At 43.1% G+C, this 19,543-nt stretch overlaps 1 protein-coding gene across 2 annotated transcripts in view; it reads right to left on the bottom strand.

The window, feature by feature from the left end:
• Positions 1 to 19,543, bottom strand: part of wnt5b (wingless-type MMTV integration site family, member 5b) — an 80,907-nt gene that overhangs the window by 32,797 nt on the left and 28,567 nt on the right. Inside the window, exon 2 of one of the 2 annotated variants that reach the window (XM_085768803.1) lies at positions 4,232 to 4,320. The gene's annotated coding sequence lies outside the window, so the exon portion shown is untranslated. Of the gene's footprint in view, positions 1 to 4,227; positions 4,321 to 19,543 lie in introns of both variants that reach the window. The other variant, XM_085768802.1, reaches the window with a different exon arrangement.

Genomic DNA, 19,543 nt, shown 5'->3' with positions numbered 1-19,543 from the left:
TGTGCGCGTTTTAATGTAATGCAATGACCTGCTAGAAAATTAATATTACGGATGTGCGTCCTGCTGAAAAAGCTGTGTGTGTTTGAAAATAAAAAAGATGTACTGTATATTATGTGTTTGTAAAGAAGAAGAAAAAAATGCAGAATCCCAAAATTAAATTGTTTTATATTCTTACGGTTAAAACAATTAAAGATATTTATATAATGAACGAAAACAACAAGCCGTGTGGACTACTTTTGTGTAGGTGTAGCACTTCACAGTTGTCACCGTGTGTATGTCTGTTTACAATAAGGTGAAAAATACATATTTCTGCTGTTTGACATTGTCACATCCCACAGGTCAGTCAGCACAGCTCTGGTCTCCTGCTATGATGCTGTCCATGTTTAGACACATTTAATACAATGTGGGCTTTGATATTAATGCATTCCTCTTAATAACCGCCCACACGTTTCTGTGTATTGTCCCTGATCAGTCCAGTCTTTGCTTCACGACGAGGGATGAAAAAAGGAAAAAATCTGTTGTGTTGTGTTATTATTTACAAGGAAATTTAAAATGGATGCTTGCCATCTTGATTTGGCTGCAGTGCCTGTGTAATTAATTATCACCAATGCGTTTATTATAGGAAGCTGTTCCACCCTGCTGATTTTTTTTAATCATCAACGTCTGTTTTGTTGTTTTTTTTTTCCTTCAGTTTTTTATGCTCAAATGCAACAAGAAGGTGTTTTCAGATCAGCTGGGAGGGCAGTTGGGGCTTCACACTGAAGTCTCAAGGTTTCAAAGCGCAGCGAGGGGAGTCGGGAGCGGTGCATGCAGGATTTCATGGTTTAAACAGAAGGTTTTGGGGTATTAGTTTTGGTCATTTATTTATTTATTTAATTAATTTGCAGTGTTTCGTTTCACGTGTGGCAGAGCTGCGTCTGTGCGGCTGCATGTGCGGAGTAATGAGATCTAAAAAGTTGGTTAGGGCAGATTTCCCTCTTTTCTGCTTTCCATCAGGACGTGTCCTGTGTGTGAAGTGACACACCACACACACACACACACACACACACACACACACACACACACACACACACACACAGAGGGTTGCCAGGCCAGTCAGTAGCCATTGTCTCTCTTTAGAAGTTAGGAAGGCAGGTTTTGGTGGGGGATTTTTTTTCCTTCTTTTCCTCTCTTTCTCCTCCTCTTGTTCAGTCACGCATACCAGATCCTAGACCAGGCAGGAGACCCCCCTCCCCTCCTCCATTGCTTCCTCCCCCCCTACCATCACACACACACACACACACACTTCTTTTTAGCATTCCACACCATCATTCAAAGCATTTAAGCATTCTCTCTCTCCTGACTCTCTGTCCATGGGGATTTGGGGATAAAGGCCAGCGGAGGGATTGTTGACCACAGGGACACAGAGAGACAGAAAGAAAGAGAGACGGACGGACGTACGGACGGAGGCAGAAAGAAAGAGACAGAGAGGGAGAATGTCAGTGTTTGCTGTTTCTTAAGTTTGCTTTAGCTGGCCTTTGGTCTTGTGCAATAACACTGCAACGAGTGCACACTGAGATGTGAAAGGTTTGTCTGTGGCATTTTGTGCTGCTTTTTCCCAGAAACATCTTTTAAAAAAAACTCTTTATGAGCCACAGAGAGAGAAAAAAAGATAATATTGTAGACTTAACTGTTGAGCTACTGCTGCTTATGTATTTTTGCCTTTACAGTATTGTTGTTATTCATTTTGTGCCTTTTAATATTTGGTTGTTTTTTTTTTCATCCTGAATGCTGCAGCGAGGCAACAAAAGAAGCTAATTCAAAAGGAAGGAGGTGTGACACTGTCATAAATTGGAGCTTGAATGCTGATAAATGAACAGGGAGGTAGGAGGTGTACAACACGGCCGATTGTTTCTTTATCTTTTGACATTTGGGTCTGCAGACCTTTCCCCAGCAGATACCGGCGGGTTACCGTGACATGGTCATATCACGAGGCTCTACAGAAAAGGTTTGCGGGCTGAAATGTAGACTGACACAGATACAATCAGCTGCATTCAAATGATAATGTGATACTTTATTAATCCCCGTAGGGAGAAGCTCTTTTTGTCTGCTGCCCTCCGTGGGGGGAGGTCAGAGGTCAGGCTCAGCTCTGAAACCCCACTGCTGGAGCTACCGGCGGAGACTGGGTGTCTTGCTCAAGGACACATCAGCAGGGTGGAGGGGTTGTCATGTTTTTACATTAGGTCACCTTGCCTGGCCTGCGTGCGAGTCCTCGGAGGTGCAGCGGGCCACCTGTGAAGCACTGCTTCTTCCACTTTTAAAACACAGAGACTTTTTTATTTCCTATTTATTTCAACCTGTGAGGACAATACGAACCGCTCCATGATTGTATCAGTTGCAGTTTCAATTTGCATGAGGAATAAAGAGGGCTGAGTGTGAATTAAGCTGTGGAGTTTCAGTTCCAGAGCATGATACATACAAACTAGTACAGCATAGTTATTGCTTTCTTTTTGCGACGGTATGAAACCACACCTCTGCAGATCCATCTTTATGCTCTGAAGTTCTCGCTCTTTTCAGCGGAGTTAGATGAGAGATGCTGTAATCTTCATGCTAAGCTAAGCTAACCGCCTCCTGGCTCTGGCTTCTGGCTTCACGCCGTACAGACAGCTATGTTAGCAGTGTCACGTCTGCTTGAACCTCTAAATTCAACAAAATGTCCCGACACGATTCGTCTTCACGTTCAGAAATCTGCCGCCTAAGCTGATGCCGAGCTCCTCCGGCTCAGCCTCTACCTCCCCCTCCCTTTGCTCGGATGAACACCACAACAGACTGAGTGAGGCACTGACACCGCCGGGTTAGGTTAGGGGGCTTGGATTTTTTCCCTGTGTAACTCAAAAAAAAGAAAAGGGAAAAAAAGAAAAGGGTTTCAGCGTGGCAGTACATACAGACGAGCGTGCAGTCGGTGCACTGTGAGGCAGCTGGGATCAAAGCGCTCACCAAATGGCTTTATGTTGAGAATATATCTCTCTCTCAGTGTGAGTCTCTTCTTCAAGCCCACAGATCCTGCCTGTCTGTGTGATTGACAGCTTCTAAACAAGTTAATTCAAAAGCTTACAGGCGCCCAAATTAGACAAAGGCTCACATATCTGCCCCATATAGGTCGCTGACAAAAACCTTTTCATACTATAAATGCTGCTTTTGCATTTGAACTTTGGTGTGTGAATCAGTGTGTGTGTGCGTGTTAAGTCTGTAAGTTGTAAAAGTTGAACTGTGACTAGTGTGTTTTACTGCTATCATTAAAGGAACAGTTCACCATTAGAAGGGGAACTGGGGTTCTTCACAACAAAGCAGCAGGGGTATTAGCAGCAGAGTGTTACTGCCCTCCCCCACATCTCTCTGTCTTTGGCTCCAACAGCTCCTTGTCTGCCGCGGTGTCTGTCTGTCTGTTGGTCAGCCTTCATCTCCTCATCCTACATCTTCCTCACTTTTTTTTTCTCTCCACCTTCGCCTCTACCTGCCCACTTCCTTTCTCTCATTATCCGTTTTTATCTCTTTTTTTTACCCACACCCCGTTTTCCTCCCTTCTCTTTCTCCTTCAGCCTCCCAACTTTATTCTTCCTCTCTTTCATGCCCACCCTCCCCATGCCTCTCCTCCTCTTTTCTCTCTCTTCCCCTCTCACTATTTCCATTTCCACCCTCCCTCCCTTTCCTCCCTCTCTGCGGCACCTGGTGTTGAGGTGTCGCTGAGGTACAGTAGACGGCTCTTTGAAGTCCCAGGGGCCCTCGAGGCTCTGTGTGTGTGTGTGTGTGTGTGTGTGTCAGGAAACTTTTTTATCAGCAGCTCCAGTCAAGAACATTTGGCATTGCTTTTGATTTGGGCGTCTCTAATGGTGAAACGACCTTCCTTATGTAGGTCTTTGTGCATGTGTGTGTGTGTGTGTGTGTGTGTGTGTGTGTGTGTGTGTGCGTGCGTGTGTGTGCATGTATTTCCTGATTATGTATAGCAGGAGAATTTAAATCCCTGTGACCTTTCCTGCTTTTATTAACCAATCAAAGCTGGACAACAATAAAAGTGATAGTTCGGGGTAATTCTTGAGAACAAAAATGGGACTAAACTAAAAACTTGTTTAACTTGTCTAACTAAACTCTGGGGCCTTTGGGGTGTGAGACCACTTTGAGTTCAAATACAACAAGAAAACAACATGATAGGCTTAGGACAAGGAGTATAGGGCTTGATCATACTGTAACTTACTGGGTTTAGGGCTGGCACAGTTGGAGAAGAGTGGGGGGAGCAGAGAAAAAGTGCCTCTGTCCTAAAGTCTGCTAGAGTCAGCACCCAACCTGGAGAAAGAGACAGAAAGAGGGGGCGGTGAGGCAGTGAAAGAAAGAAGGAGAAGAAAAAAAATCAGGGTAGAAAGAAGAGAAAGAAAAAGAAACCCGGGGAGAAACAGATGAGAAAAAAGTTGGGTTGGTGAGAAAGAGTGGGAGAGAGGGAGAGAGAGAGAGAGAGAGAGAGAGGAATCTGTGAGTCACTGTTTAACTGTGGGCTGCTAGAAGTCAGCTAGCCATGTTAAAATACCGTCTGGGCACACACACACACACACACACACACACACACACACACACACACACACAAAACTCTTCCACAATACAGAAATCTGCCTTTAACTTCAACAATGGTTGGCACAACACACATGCACACATATATACACACACACACACACACACACACACACACACACACACACACACACACACACACACTCACATGCACACACATACGCACACATTAAAAGTTTATGCAAAAACCGTGCTACTGCCTGTCTCACACTTTGCTGCCCAGCAGACCAGCTAATTATTTTCAGTTGGACACCAGGCACGCACACACACCTCTGCTGCACATTCCTCAGAAAGTAATGAGCTGCTTTTCTACAAAGGTAAGAATTTAGGCGAAGGTCAAAAGTAATTCTTTCCATTTCGAAAAAGTTTAACTTTGCAGCAAAGGAGGGGGAACGCTGACATCACTCAACACTTAAGTGATTAACTATTGATGATTTTTCTGTTAAGAATAATAAACTCGGTAGATAACAATGAGCTCCTTCTCTCCTAGAACAATGCTGGCCAGACGTGGTGCTGTGGTTTTCACTCATATGCAACATCACTCTCTTTTCAACTGGGGTTTTTTAGTGTGAGACTGAAACTATTGATCATTTTTCTATTGTCAATAAGTCTGTTATTTAGTTCTTGGGCTTGCTAGAAGCTCTTTGAGGCGATACCTTGACATAGTAGTATTTAGCTAAACACTAAACAGAAATGTGCTAATATGCTTACAATGATGCTAATCTGCTTTTCATTTCTAAATTAGCACCAAACACAAAAAACAACTGTAACTGATGGGAATGGCAGCAGTTTTACAGGTATTTGGTCATATATGACATAACTGGATCAATAAAACACTAATGTCCATACAAACTTTCAGAACAGTTCAGTGAAGGACTAAAACCAGTCATCGACCCCAGTATCATGAATATCTGTTTAGATTTTCATGCCGATCCACCCAACAGTTGATGAGGTATTTCAGTCTGGACCACAGTAGTGAACGCGCCGAGTTACGAGAGACCACAGTGACGTCTGCAGGCGCTCCCTCTTTTACTCTGACCAGCCTCCAAAACCCAACTATTCAATTCACAATGATGTAGAACAGAGAAAATGATTCATCGCTAATCAAAATTTTATTGTTTCAGCACTACTTTGGTGTATTTTTCACCATCTAGACCAGAGAATCTTTTACTCATTAGTTTCTCTGTTGATTAATTCATCACGTTGGTATCAGGTCATTTACTGCTGTAGGCCCCTTTGCTCATTAGGCAACAAATGCAGACATCAACCGTTTTCTAATGTCTTATAGGAGCTATAGAAGGGCTGTGAATTGCATACTGTATCAGCATTATCCGTGCCAGAGCCATGTTACACACACCATCAGAGTTCTTGCATTTTACACACCTCGTATTTGCAGTTCTTGGCCATTTTGCTCAATCAACGTCAGATCCAGCAGATTGGATGAGAAAACAACACACTAAATTTTTAATTTGAAACCATAAGACCCCGATTCATTCGCAATCGAACCATGGACGTCGTCGCTGAATCTTTTATAAAAAGCCTCAGCAATTACAACGGGAGGCTGAGAATTATGCAGCATGTGATGTTGACTTCTGCTCCCTATTCCTGCTTCATTTGACAGTACCCAGCAGAGAAAGACAGGAAAGAGAAGGATGGGCAGGGAGAAGGGAGGAGGAGGAGGAGGAGGAGGAAGAGGAGAGAGGGGAGGAGGGGTGACATGTTGGTTCTTTTGGGCTTTCTTTGTCTCGATGTGAAACCACGTGAAGCTCTGACAGAAATGTGACAGATAGATGCGATGTCAAAATCTGGCAGGCTCGCACACATGCTAATTTGTCAGGTGAGGCAGAGTTTTGGTAGCGTGGGAGGTGTGGTGCGCCTCTCCGTGCGCTTGTCTTCCTGTGCACGTGTGATTGAAAGTGTATGTGCATAATGCATGTACGCTGAGTTGGTGTCTGTGCCTCTCTCTGCCAGCTCCTCTGTACGTCCCTGTCAGTTCGGCTTGTCATTCAATCATTAATAAAGAGAAACTTTTTCTCTCTGTTTTTTTTTTTTTTACTCTGTTTAAAATTTGTCATGCTTCTCTCAAACAGGGGAAATGGGCAGAAAGGGAGATATGGGAAACTGCGGCAACCGTCGAGCGGGTTTTTTTTTTTATCACATGTCTGACAGAGAGGTTTCACCGCGCTAACGAGGATGATTTTTCAGAGGAGATGTTAGGATTGTTTGGAGGAAGAAGAGCAGGTGGAAAAGAGCATGTGATAGGAATTGAAGTCAGATCCTAACCCTTCAATGTTGGGCTGAAATGTAGCCAAAAACCAAACCCCATACTTTAAGATTTATGGTGTTGAGAAGACCAAAAAAAAGTGTGTATCATCTTCATTTTGTGAGGAAATAAGGATTTCTGTGCTGTAATACAGATTGTTAAGTTTGGCAGTGAAGGAGACCCAATTAACACAATCTAGTGTTGCTACTAGCTTCCACTCCTGCCATCATTGCCCATTGAAGCATGCCGCAAGCCTTAACTGTAATGTATTTGAATGCAAAGTGTAGTACATGTGAGTTTGACACCTTTTATTTAGTAACAGCTACTGAATAATATCAGAGCCTCACTCATCCTTTTTGTCAAACTGCTGCCACACAAGTGAACAAGTAAATACTGTATGACCACGCCCACTGTCAGAAGTCATAATCAAATTAAGGTGAGCAAAGAAAACCACTGAATACACCGTCAACAACCTTGTTTCGTATTGTGAACGGAGCGATATCTTGAATCCCTACAGGTCCGACCAACCCAGCGTGGACTTATTAACATCAGGTTGTGCCACAGTGTGTTACACCACCGGGCTATGATGCTCTCCTGTCAATGGTGCATCCACACCACAAAAGTTGACAGCACGTCTCCGTACACCAGCGCTCACATTTCAGTCAACCGCTGCCATGGAAACTGCCCACCAAGAAGCACTCCAACAGTTTCCACAAAAAGTCCACAATACAGCACAATAGTTGCAGTATCATCAGTTTGTATTTCCTAAATTATGAGCAATTCTACACCAAAGTCTGATGTAGCTGTTGCAGTACGCTAAATATAGTATTGTTTCACATGTACTCTTTTACTGTTCCTCCTTAAAAGAAGCCTGAAGTGATTAAAACAGGAGGGGATTGATAGAAAATAGGGATCAAACAGGTCTGAACTCGTCTGAGCCTGTTCTGAATATGATTATTGAACCAAGAGTGCGGGTCACCTCCTATTCAGTCCAATTGACCCAGGAAGTGGACAGTTAAACCATTAAATTCCTATCAAAAATATTATTTCACATTGAATCTATAAAGATATTATTAGGACAGAGAAGCACTCTTATCTCCCAGTAAATGAATTACAGTTTCAATTTGCATGTTGCATGAAGAGAACTGAATGAGCCTCAGACCCAGAGCGCCCACCAGAGCTGTGGTGTGCCTGCTAATACATAACAAGCCTGCCAATTTGGGATTTGGTACTGTAAAAGCTTGATTCACACTTGTCCAAAAAATACATGTACATATAAGTCAGGTTTGCTTTTGATTTGTTTATGTGACGATGTGTGTGCGTAGATCTGTGAGGAATATGTGGCTGAGAGAGAAACTGAGATTCTAAACAGTCAAGTTTTACTGCTGTTTTAGAATACAAAAAACACAACAACGTTTTCCATATCATACCTAATTGTAAAATTCAATCAATATTCACCACCTTATGTATCTTAATGGTGGTTCACAAACTCTTTAAAGTGTGTGATTATTAATATAAATTACTTTAGGTAAATTCAGATTACTGGAAAAATCTCATATGCAATCCATTTGGGGGAAAAATGCACAAGTTTAAAGGAAAATGTAATTTATTAAACATAAATCACATTGCTCAAGATGAATTGTTCACATTTAGACCTTGAGGTTCAAGATAAAGAAAACCTTTAACATGAACATTGTAACTGCAGAGGATTATCATCTGATTAAACTCTGAACGATCAGATTATATTGATCCACATGAAGCAACCAAGAAAAGAAAAGGCAGAATTTTCGGAATCAGCCCCTGAAACAACCACATCACGCAAAATGTTGTGTTTTCAAAATCAAATCAAATCATTTGGGCCTTTCTTTGCTTCCACACATTCACCTCTGATAAGTATTTTAAGTGCGTAGTTTTACATTAGATGCAGATCATGCGCTAAAAGCGGCACAGAGGTGTGTGCCAGCGGTCGGCTCTGCCTGACTGTGAGTGGCACAGACCTCATCTTTCCACTGCTGCTTCAACAGATGTGATCAGACTAGAAAAAACCTACAGTAGCAGGTTTGTTTGGTACTTGAACACAGCATGACTCTAATGCCGAGCTGTGTGACTCCTGATCGGAAAGTCAGACCTGTTTTTTTTTTCTTTCTTCTTCTTGTCTTTGATTCCACGAAGGAGAGAGGAGTCACTGACGCAACCGACCTTCACTATTCAAACAAAAGAAGATAAACTGATGACTTGAAATGCAGAGATTAGAAAAGGAAGGAAGGAAGGAAGGAAGGAGGGAAGGAAGGAAGGAGATAAAGAAAATTAGGCAGTGACATGTGCGTTCATAGCCTCGACTGTGTAAAGGAGAAAAGAGTGAGATAATTGGTGTGTTTGTGCCAGAAAGAGATTTTAAAAACAGACGAATAGAGAAATAGAGGGAGGCTCAGAGAAAGAGACATGGGAGGTGGAGAGAGAGAAGATAAAGAGAGAAACTGAGAGTGGAATACAAAGAGGGGCTGTGAGTGCGTGAGCGTGTGTGTGTGTGTGTGTGTGTGTGTGTGTGTGTGTGAGAGAGAGTGTGTACCAGGTGTGTATCTGCCGTCCCCAAGGTCCTTCTAGCTGTCTTCTCCTATTGATTAGTTCATATTGATCTGGCTTGGCACACACACACACACACACACACACACACACACACACACACCCTGAGAGAGAGAGACACACACACACAGCATGGTTCACTTGATTTAGCTGGGCTTTGACACAGGGGACATGAGGGTACATTGTTAACACACATGCAAGCATGCACACACGCCTGCACACACAATCCTCCTATCATTTGGCCTCTTACAATGACAACCATCTTCTTTGACACGCACATGCACATACACACACACACACACACACACACACACACACACACACACACACACACACACACACACACACACACACATGCTTACTTGTCAAACAGCAAACACTCACTCCTGTTTGCTCATGTGCATTGGCTGTCTGGCAAACAGGCAGGAGAAACAATGAGAATGAAAAACACAGACTGTCAGTAGAAAACTCAATGTCTTGTACAAACCTGATAAATCTCTACGTCTACGTCTCGGGAAACTGCGTGATTTTCCATATGTGCATGTATACTGTATGTTTGATACATCACAGACCCTAAATGTGTATTTATATAGTCTAGCCTAGAAGTTCCCATCAGTTCAACTTCGCTTTTCAGTGTCTTTCAGCTCATTGTTTTGGTTTTACAGCAGCGTTTTGGTTGACTGTGCCCAGATTTGAGTATCAGCTAGTGTTTGCAGCTAGTTGATGAGCAGAAGACATTCTGCCTTGTTAGCTATTATCAATGGGAAGTAGCTACAAAGTTTGATAAATTGCTACATAATGAATTACATAAAATGCTAAGTTACACATTAGCTTGCTTAGTTTTGCTGTAGGCTACATAGTGGTGTAACCTCTGCGTTGTGTTGTAGAGAAGTAAACCACCGTGCTGTTGTCTCAAACGTCTTTATTATCTGATGGAAATGACAAAAAAAAAATAAACTCCGGACACCACCTGAGCCCCCTCTCCCACAGAGTAAGAATAAAAGAGTGAGCACAAGAGAGCTAGAGGAGTTCAGGCCGAGCGCTAGCTTAACACAATGTACAACACGGAAACATAGGGAGATTACAAAAAAGTAATAAACAACATATTGTCCCGGACACCGGTTACACATATACATCCATCGATCATCCATCCATGCATCCATCCATCCAGCTAACCAACTTATTATTAGCTTTCGTTATGTTTCAAACCCCATATGCATCTAGATGTAGCTTAGTTTTCCAATGTGTGTGGCTGGAGGGTCAACAGCAGCAGCAGCAGCGCTCGTCTCCAGGGAAGCTGTAGTTGAGGTGAACAGGACTCCCCTGCTTCCAATAAAAGGAGAAGAAAGGAAAACCACATACGGTCAAGTCAAGGTGCCCTTGAGCAAGACACCTCACACACACACACACACACACACACACACACACACACACCCCAACTGCTCCTGAGCCGCTCGGTGGTAGCTCCAGAAGACTGTTTGTTCAGGGCAGCTGCCAGTGTGACCGAGTGGAGGTGTGTGAAGGTGAAGCAGGGCGAGCATGATGAAGAGGATAGGTCCTTGTTCTGTCTTTGTTTACAATGATGGAAGGCGGAGGGAAAACTGTGAAAGTCGCGGCAACAACCTGGACACACTGTCTGCTCATCAACAAGCCCTCTAATGAGGAGGTTTTACCTGTCACGACCAGAGTGATGCATGATGGGATCTGCCGCCTCTGACACGTATCAATATGTATTCTATACACCACACACAGACACAGTCTCTCTTTTATTTGTCCTTCATCCAGCCTCTGTGCTAGACTTCCTTTTTTCCCTCTTTGTCTCTGAATCAGAAGAAACGTCACTGTCTGTCTCTGCCTTTAGTCTTTTGTGTGCATGCAGACAAACACACGCACGCACACACACAAATACAGTACGTGCACAGACAGAGAAACACCTGCACCCACAGAGACAGACACACACACACACACAGCCTGCCTTCTGCTGCTGCGATGGCTCCGAGCTGTCAAAACATCCTTGCTTTTTCTCCCACTCTCTCACCAAAGCAGCCTGACTGAGCTTGTCTATGCAGGTTCACAGAGACTGCTGTCTATCCGCCCTCACTCTCTCTTCCTCCCTTCTCCCTCTCTCCTCCACATTTGTGCATCTTAGCATCTTGATTTTGCTTTCTCTACCTTTTCTCAACACGCCTCGCCGTCTTTTGCCCACACAGGGATCTGCATACAGTACACAATTTTAAAGAAACAAAACAAAACACGCTGCTGTATGTTGTTCTTCTAATGTGTGAGGCAATAAAAGTGCAAATAATAGTTTCTCTCAAGGTCTTTGTACAGGCCACGTCCACAAAGAAATATGTTTTCTGTTCTCAGAGAAAAATAAATGTCTGTATTATAATGAAACAAAAACAAATATCTTCTTTCTCATCTTTCTGCAGAACAGCCAGTGTCAGACTCAGAGCAGGACAAGAAGGACAGACAGTAGGATGGACAGAGGATGCACATGGGTTCTGGGTTCATGGGTTTGCCGACATCGACGTGTTCACACACGTGTAGTCAGCATGAATGGTTGGCCCAGTCATAGCTGCTTTTGAGATGCAAAAACAAGGCGTTCACACCAGTGTCGTCAGGTTGTGTTTGCAAAGCTGTCCATCTACAATAAACGACAAGACTGTCCAAACCTGCACTGCGCCTCAGTAAAGGCTGATCTAACTGTTCTGACATCTATTATAGTTTGAAGCAAGATTATAAATGTGAAGACTTCTATAAAACTTCTGTCTTGAATTGGCATTCAAACTTCAATTTGTGGCTCTAATGACGGTGGTGTGGTGTTTGTGAGAGTCCAAAGTTCAGAGAAAAAGATGCAAATCCAAATTTAGTCACCTTGGTGTGAACTAGTGGTGTCACTAGTGTCATTCACAACCTGTTTTTTTCCCAGACATGTGTCAAAGCAACATGGAGGCTTGTTAAAACCTCTCCTGCTTATTAAAAAAGAAGCTCCAGCCTTAAATAGACTTTGGAGGTTGATTTTCTGCTGCAATGGAAACACAAACAACACATGCAAATAAAAAAAAAGCAATTGTCATTCACTTTGTTGCACCTAAACTATATCCAGTTTATTTTTTAACAAAATCCATGTCTAACAGCCCAGAGCTCATTCAGCTTATACTGTGAATTTGCTCCACGAGGAAAAATAATATTAACAGTTAGAATATTTCATTTTTCTTCTGAAACATGGTTTCAGTGGAGCAAAAAGAGAGATAGATATTCCTGTCTCCCACCTCTCTCCTGCTGGATAAACTGTATATTTCCTTCTCTTTTTCATACTCTCTCTCTCTCCCCGTCTCTCTCCTGCTTTTATACACAAACAGGAACACACACACACACACACACACACACATGGAGAAAGAGAGAGTGCTGTGTGTTTGGCCTGCAGGGTGTGCACAGCAGGGAGGAATCAACCGTATGGCAGACATGAGGACGGAGCCAAATCTGGCTCGTACACATGGTGTGTGGCCGTGCTGTCGTGTACGTGCACAAGTGCATGTGTGTATGTGTGTGTGTGTGTAGCTGAAAGCTGCCTGTGCTTAAATATATATCAGGGGCAGTGGTTGCCTAAAGGTGAAAGTTGTGCAGTTTTCACTGGAAGGCTGCCAGCGAATGAATGAAAACCACTCTCCCTTTTCTTGCCAGCTACTGTCGCCGTGCCCTTGAGCAAGGCACTTAAGCTGCTACTGCTTCAACACAACATAGACAGCATGAATGTGAATGGGGGAAGCATCAATGAGTGTGAAGCAGAGCGATGCTAAAAAACAAGCATCACACTGTAAGCTCATAAAGGATATTTCCAGTTTTTTACCTGCTGGGGTTTTACTTTCTGTCTTGGCCATGATTTCTATGTCAATGATATAATTTTTCTCACCAAAGTAAAAGCTGAGATTGTTAAAATTGTGAAAAAATTAACAAAAAAACTCAAGACAATCCAAACCACTTCATTTAGAGATAGACAAGTACCCCCCAGATCTTGTAGCAATGCCTCATTGCATGGGGGAACTATATACCACAGAACTACGGCAAGAGCAGTAGGTCAAAGTTGATCATTTTGGGGTCCAAACAAGAAAAAAACAGAAATATCCTTTAAAATCCAACATAATTTACATGATAGCAAGTGAGTTCTGCATCATACATATATAAAGTTAAGTTGTCATCAACTGTTCATTCTAATACGTAATAGCTCAAATATAATTATAGTCTTAATTATTTAATTATGTGCATACTGTAGGCTAGTTTGCCTCGTATGTCTTTCTATAGCCACTGTGAATATTACAATCCCATGTATTGTGTATGAGACTGTGACAAGTGCCTACAGTGTGTGTGTGATGTCAAAACGTCTGTCATGTCAGTAAAAGTGCATGTGTCTGCATGCATGTCCGTGTCCGTGTCCGTGTCATTGCATGCAGCCTGCATGAAAATATGCATGTAATTTAATTGTACATGCGTGTGTGTGTGTGTACATGTGTGTGTGTGTGTGTGTGTGTGTGTGTGTGTGTACTGCATTTGCTGGCAGCATGTGAGCGTCTTGGCTCGTGGTTGTTTTGTCATTGCATGAAAAATCATTTATTCATGTTTCGCTCACTCTGTGCATGTGTGTGTGTGTGTTGAATACAGAGCCACTTATGTCTTGCATGCATGCTCTAATAGAGGCTCTTTGCTCTACATATGTAGCTAAAGGTTGGACTATCATGTCTGTGTTGAATTGTTTATGTTTTCCTTACTCATCTCCCTCCAACTTTTTCCTCTCATACCCCTCCAACCATCGTTTTCACCTTCACTCCCTTCTTCTTTGCCACATCTCGTCTCTCTGGCTTCCCCCATGTCTCCTCGTCTTTTTCCTTTCATGGCTCTTGTGAGTCGAGGTTACCCCGCCGCGCAGCGTTCCTCGCTCTGTGTGTGTGTGTGTAGGAGGGTTTTTAAAAATGCATATATTCTATAAGTGGGAGGAGGAAACAGAGCGTGGTGAAAAGAAAAATACAGCCTCTGTGTGTGTTGTGTCAGTTGAGTTGACATCTGATCTTGCTGAGTATGGTAAAGAAGAAAGTGCTGAAAGTACTCTGTGTGTGGGGGGGATCCTCTGTGTGTGTGTGTGTGTGTGTGTGTGTACGTGTATGTGTATGTGTGTGTTAACAGTGTGTGTGTGTGTGTCTTGTGGCTTGTATGTGTCCTTGTTTCTGTGTGGGTGGTAAGAGGAGGGAGTAAGGGAATAGGGTGTGTGTGAGTGCACTTAGTTTAAGTGTCAGCATGCCCGTGTGTGTGTGTGTGTGTGTGTGTGTATGACAAGCAGGGAGAAAAGAGGGGGAGTCAGAGTGAAAGAGAGGCTGAGAGATGGATGGCAGGGAGGGGCGAAGACGGACGAGGGAGGGGGAAACGAGGAGAACATTTTTTGACGAGCCAGTGATTGGAAAGAAAAAGAAAAGATGGATGAAAGTTGGAGCAAAAAGAGAGACACTTTGAAACAAACGCCGCTCTCTTTTCTCCGCGTTCTTTCTTATTCCAGTTTATGTTTCTTCACTGTGGCATAAATGTTGTATGAACGCCGTATGTTATGAATGAATGTTACATCAAAACTCTTTTCTTCTGCCCTTCCTTTCTTTTCTTTCTATCGTTGCCGTCTCTCCAGAGTCTTTCTGACAAATAGACCAGTTTGATCAACCTCACACACGCGCACACACGCACACCCACACACTACATGTGACTGAGTGCTTGTCTAGACTTCATGTACAAGCTGCAGAAGTCCTTCACCTCTTTCTTCATCCCTGTGTGTATTTTACGTTTCATGTTTGGTGTCCTTGGTGTATGGTTACATCAGTGGGGAAGTGTCTCGCTGAAGGAAATCTATCTATATTTCATTCCATAACTGCTGAAAATGCAAGATCGACAAGCGAGAAAAAGGCGAGAGGAGAAGAACTCGGCTGTAACAAGCGAGTTGGAACAAATGAATACAGATCTGGTGCCAAAAAAGCAAAGTCGGGAGACTGAGCAGGTGGAGCAAAACTAACTTTACTTCGTCAGGGGCCGATTTCTACAGAGGGGGAAGAGGCTGCTGGGAGTCTGTACGCAGACAGTGAGTGAATGGAAACAGGTAAAAGCAGGTGAGACAGAATACAGAGGGAACCTTTCAGTTTTTTATTTTACCTATTTCACAAACTTGCGCCTTTGTAGAAACTCAGGAAACCTTACTTGCATTTTGATCACTGGGCTCTACTTCTGGTTTTGGTTCCTGGCTCACAGCTCCTACAGGATGCTGCTGGGGCTGACACAGGGCGTGGCTACAGGGGGACACTGGTGATGATGAGGCTACAGTAGTGGTGATGCCATTAACAGCTACAGCCGATACCGTTGTCACGCCGATAGCATCATGCACCGCATGGTCCGGGAAAATAACACAACAGTTCATTACAACGTGCGTCACACTGCATCTCAAAGACAGAGGACTGACCCTCTGATGTTCCGATAAGGCAAATAAATGGGACTTTTAAGTTTCTGCTCTTGGCTCCTGAGGTTTCCTAAGTTTTCAGGAGTGTTTGGTCAAAAAGAGGCCAACAGATTTTGTGGCAATAAGAAAACACAAAGTGGCCTTTCTTCCTACAGGGGCTGATGGGACAATGAGGAACAGCTGCAGCTGAGTCAGGTGATGGGCTGATAAAGGCGCCAATGTACTGCGCAACAACAATCTTACAAGTTCAAGTGCATGTCACTGTGTGAAATGGGTTTAATAAAAAAAAATCTCGGTTTCCACTGCAAGAGATGATATAAAACACCTAATATCTGCCTGTGTCCTTTACTCTCCTCCACCTGAACTGAAAAGAGGATAAAAAAATAAACAAAGAGGAAAACAAGAAGCTCAGTATTGCTGACTTGTGTATGTTAATGCACCCAATGGTCTGTGTTACTATGGCAGTGACACAGGACTTCAATTAAGGCTCAGACTCGCTGGCCGCACCCACACACACACACACACACACACACACACACACACACACACACACACACACACACACACACACACACACACACACACACACACACGGCCACAGTGTAGACAGCCCTATTGATTTTTTGTGGTAACGCTGTCCTGTCACCACATACAGGCTAGTGCTCGTCTGCCTCCTCTCCTCCCATCAAACCCTTCAACCTGAGCGACCACATGTTGTTTGTCTCTAACCTCTGATATGACCCACAGGAGAGTTTCCTGAAATATTGCTCTGTCTTCATACGGCGTCACCTGGCCTTTACAGGTAAGCTAATAACAAAAGGATTGAACTTTTTTTCTCCTTTTCCAGACTTTCATGTATTCCCCTTCTGTTGCTTCTACTGTATCTCCTTCCTTTTCCTCATCTCCATTTCTCTCCATCCTACGCTACCTTTTCCCCTCCATTCCTCCATTCCCCTTCCTCCTGGAAGGATTCTTGTCAGGATGAGAGACGGCGCTTTGAGACACCGAGGAGGGGGTCGCTACGTGGGCCTTGTGTTTTGTCTGCACTGCACACACAACACACACGCACGCACACACGCATACAGAAACCGGCGTATAACACACAAGTGGCTGCATACACAGATAAAACAGGACAAATAAGAGAATGTCTCAAACATCCCCAGAGAGAGAGGTGGAAGAAGAAACAGAGATTTCACGCTGTTTTTAGAGGCTTTGGCAATACTGCTCCACAGTCCTGCCAATACGTGAACAGAAAAGAACAAGAGCAGACATGAGGAGGTACAAAGAGGAAGAGCGAGAGCTCAAAACACATTCACATGCTCTGATAACCTTAAAGATTCATTAGATCCCTTATGTTATACATACTGGATTATGACCTTTTATAGCCTAAGATAATCACATGCCTCGGAGCAAACTGTGTGCTTTGTTACATGTAACCATGCAGACAGGGTAGATAAGGGCCCCAAACTGATTATTCAATTCAGCTATTTTTAATGGTATATCAATATGAACACCCCACGACCACCCCCATACACATTTACAAGAAAATGTTCTTCAAAACCAACCTATCAACTATTCTCTAATGTGTGATTTTATGCAGACGACACAATACTTAATGTTGTTGTCTGTGCACTGGTCTAACCCTGTTTCACATATCACTTCTCAGTCCATTTACTTGTTTGAAATGCAAGTAAAACTGAACATATAGTCCGTTCATACATACGTCTACTTCTTACCCACCCAGCCTGTCATTAAAACTTTCAGCTGTACCCGTAACACTCTTTCTGACTGATAGAAATAGTTTGTGGAACTTGGTTTGACAGTTCACTGTTACTCAAGTTTAACATTAAAAATCTAACAATCTAATTGTGTAGACACAAAGGGCTGTATTTTCTCAACAGTTAATATGATGTTCAGTCAAGTTTTATATCTGTGCTTGACTGTCATGCTGCTCCAGCATCACTCAGCCATAAACTCTTGTGCTTTAATGCAAATGTCAAATTTTGTACTAATAATTTATTTCTGTATCGTTAAAGAAAAGACTTTCTTAAGCTTCTTAACTCTGCCAAAGCTTCCAAACTACCTCAAACTATCTCTTCTTTCATTTAAATCTTGTAACTGCAGCACTAATTTTAGATACCCTGCATGTATGCACTAAATATGGCAGAGCTGGTGCTACACACCTTTTAGATGAATGAGCAACAAACAGCTATTAAGACAGTTTTAATTTCCCTTGAGATATTAAAACTTTATTATCTGACGGCTTCTTTGTTTGTGTTTATTCCCTCTTATTGTCATGTTATTGTTAGGTGTCTGACTTTATATTTGCTGCTGCTTGTATGCCACATTGTGTCGTTGTGAGTTTTTTTTTGTTGTTGCCGGGGCTCCCTTGAAAATGAGTGCGTTGATTTCAGTGACACTAACTGTAACTAAAAAAAATGTGACATTTGCAGGTTGTGAAGCTTTCAAAGACTCATTCTTCACAGAATTTACACCAGCTTGTTTGCACTGTAAAATCTATACAATCTCTGCTTTGGAAACATTGTTTCTCATGAACTGTTCTGTCAATCATGTCGTTGAACTGCGAGTCAAATAAAAAGAGAGAGAGAGAGCGAAGTGAGGGAGCGAACGAGGAAATGTGAGTGGGTAGAGACACGATTGTAAATGCTGATGTGCTGCACATGTAGCGATCCAAGGTTTAAAGTAGATGAAGAAATATCACAGGAAAGCTATATAGGGCGTCCAAACACACACACACACACACAGGTCTCTAACTTAGTATCGACCACATATACAGAAAACCCACATGCACACACACACCTCCCCTCTGTGACTATTCATATTTAAAGAGTCGGTCTTTTAAGTGAACACAGCATGGAATAGAAGAGCATAACACACACACATACACATACACACACACGCACAGGCAGGCAGGTATTCACTCAGAATCGCTGGACCCTGTTAACACTGCAGCTTGCTTTAAGATGAGAGTTTTGAACTGTAAATCAGCAAAACAATCAGGTGCATTACTGATCCACATTGCCACACTAAAATAAATTCACACCTAATACTTATAGATTTAGAGTTAGACACTGGCTTCGTGCTTGAAATGCTCAAATTGTGTCAATCAAGTGCGAGGAAGATTGGTGTTCTTAAATGATAAATACGTACATGAAAACATCTTTTTTTAAAATCAGATTTACATTTCCATGGATACATGAGAAGAAGCTGATCACCGGTATTAATATCGGGGAGTGATCTGAGTGCCTGGTGAAAAAGTCACTTAAGACATCTGGATCCGAGGAGTGTCGACAGAGCAGGAGTGAAAGTGAAGGGAGGAGGAGGGAGGGAATAAATTAGAGGAGTGTTTTGCAGCGCCTCAGGTCTTGGACCCCCCACCCCCACCCCCCAACTTCTCCACCTCCTCTCTCTTTCTCTCCCTCTCTCTTCCCAGCCAGAGGAAAACTCCTCCATTCCCTGCATTCCTCCAGCATTCCTGCTCTGGGTTTACCTCCTCTACCTCTCCCTCTGCATCAACATCATCTCCTCCTCCTCCCCTCGCCCATGGCTGTCCGTCTGTCTGTCTCCACCTCCTTCTCTCTTGGGCTTCC

This window comes from Trachurus japonicus, chromosome 23 (assembly GCF_045865225.1).
Source record: "Trachurus japonicus isolate A0001 chromosome 23, Traja_1.0".
In the NCBI taxonomy this organism is placed as follows: domain Eukaryota; kingdom Metazoa; phylum Chordata; class Actinopteri; order Carangiformes; family Carangidae; genus Trachurus; species Trachurus japonicus.
Note: the sequence above shows the minus strand (reverse complement) of the source record. Positions and strands in the feature narration are given on the sequence as shown.